Consider the following 2,425-nt stretch of genomic DNA (forward strand, 5'->3'; position numbering starts at 1 on the left):
ACACACACACACACACACATATGTATATGAATAAAAAGGTGATTTTAGATTGGCTTACAGGATCAGAAGCTAGACAGTTCCACAATGGCCAACCGCAGGTTGCAGACACCAAGGAACCAGTAACAGCTGTCCAAGAAGCTGGAGCCTCAGAGAAAGAGGGGCCAATGACGCAGCCCCAGTCTAAGACTGAAGACCTGAAAATTCCCTGGAGAAAAGTAAAAAAAAAAAAAAAAAAAAAAATTCCCTGGAGAATCACTGATCAGAGTCGTCTTTAGGAGAGTGAAGGAGCCGGCACCTGACGTCCTCAAGCTATTGCAACAGCAATCCAAGCACCCTTTCAAGAAGTTTATGTCTGGGTCTGCTTCCTCCTTCCTCCACATTTTCTTCCCCCAGGCACCCAGCTTTCTGGACTGTGGCACCCACATTCAGAGAGGGTCTCCTCCCTCAGTTGGCTGTCCCATATGTCAGTCATTTCTGAAAACATCTTGCATCTCCACATCCAGAAGTCTGTTAAGCTTAAGCATCCCTTAATCCAATCAAGCTGGCAATCCAGATTAACCTCCACAGATCCTGAACTATTGTACTCCAGGGAGTTTTCAGGCCTTCAGTCTTAGACTGGGGCTGCTTAAACATTGGTCCCTGTTTCTCTGAGGCTCCAGCTTCTTGGACTGAGCTGTTACTGAAGCTGGCTGTTGTGGAACTGTCTAGGGACAGGTTTCCAAGACAGCAACACTTAGTCAGCTTTTAGGCTGTGCCAATGACCTGAGCCAGGATTTCCAGGATTCTTTCCATTTGAAAGCAGATGTTCTTGAAACCAGACTGTGACACAAGATCTGGTAGAGTAAGAATTAATTACCAAGTGCTGAATGAAAAAAATTAAGAAATATTCTTATGGTTAGTTGTTTGGAATGTTATTGGTATTATTTTTAGTGACCTATATCTCTAATCCACGGTTAAGTAAACCATATACTTAGAAACTGATATCAACTACTTTTTAATGTCTTTTTTCCACTACCCCTCAAAATTCAAAAACAAATACTTGTGCTGAGTCTTTTCAAGGTTATATAATCATTTACATACATTCAGTAAAAATCTATGCTGTTTTTCAGATGGGCACAATGGTGCACACCTGTAATCCCAGTTATTCAAGAGGCTGAGGCAAGAAGATCACAAATTTAAGGCCAGCTTCAGGAACTTAGTGAGACCCTGTCTCAAAATAAAAAGAGTTGGGGATGTAGCTCAGTGGTAAAGAATCCCTGGGCTCAATCCCCAATATCAAAAAAAAAAAAAAAAAAAAAAAAAAAAAAAAAAAAAAAACCATACTGTTTTTAGTGGCAATATAATTAGACAAAGCAAATTTGCACCAGTGCTGTATCTAGAGTGCGAGAGTGTGATATTTGAGAGTGTTTTGCATTTAATCAGGTTTAACAAAATCACTACTAAGGATGGACACTATGCCTATAATCTGAGTGGTTCAGTAGAATGAGGCAGGAGAATTCCAAGTCCAAAACCTGCCTCAGCAACTTAGCAAAGCCCCAAGCAACCCAGCGAGACCCTCTCTCAAAATAAAAAATAAAATATAAAAGGGCTGGGGGTGTAGCTCAGTGGCTAAATGCCCTTGGGTTCAATCCCTGGTACCAAAAAAAAAAAAAGAAAAGAAAATTACTTCTAAGGAACAATGATGATGTTATAAGTGTAGCTAATGTCTCCAACATCTTGCCCCAAGAAAATCATCATTGATTGGCACCTGGATTCCAGGGTCCCCACCTCATAGGCAATAAAGCAGATCTCAAGAAAAGGGAAATTCACACAGATTTATCAAAACTGAATGTCAAATTTACTGGGGAAAACCTTGCTTTCCCAGGTTTTCTGACTCTGTGGCTGCCTCCACCTCATGTCTGACTCTGACATCCTCCTATGAACAAAGCATTCTCAACTGCTTTACTACCAATGATAAATGCTATAAATCAACTGCTTTATTACCAGTGATAAATGCTATAGATCGAAATGTAGCAAGGGACAGAGGAACCACTGCAGTGTATGTCTCAGCAAAATGCAGCATGAATGCTTTTGTTTCCCAGAATGTCTTATACCTTCAAGAAATGAACCACAAGATGATTTATTATAAATTCACTGGTGCAAAGGAAAAACACACATCTTGCCTCAGCCACAGACATTTCCTGCTCACCTCCTCCCCATTCTGACTCATCTGCCACTCATGGTTGTGGTCAGATCACAGGCTGAAAGGCCAGGTAATAGGGCCCACGTCCCCTTCCTTGAACTACTAACGTGTTCAAAGGAACTGGAGGAGGAGGGTTGGGCCAAGAAGAAATACCACACTGAACCTTGCTCTGGACCCTCCTCAGGTCCTCCTGAGGACCGTGCAAGGATAAAGCAGACCTTTCCTGAGTCCAGCCCACACAGT

Source organism: Sciurus carolinensis, chromosome 8 (assembly GCF_902686445.1).
Source record: "Sciurus carolinensis chromosome 8, mSciCar1.2, whole genome shotgun sequence".
Lineage (NCBI taxonomy): Eukaryota > Metazoa > Chordata > Mammalia > Rodentia > Sciuridae > Sciurus > Sciurus carolinensis.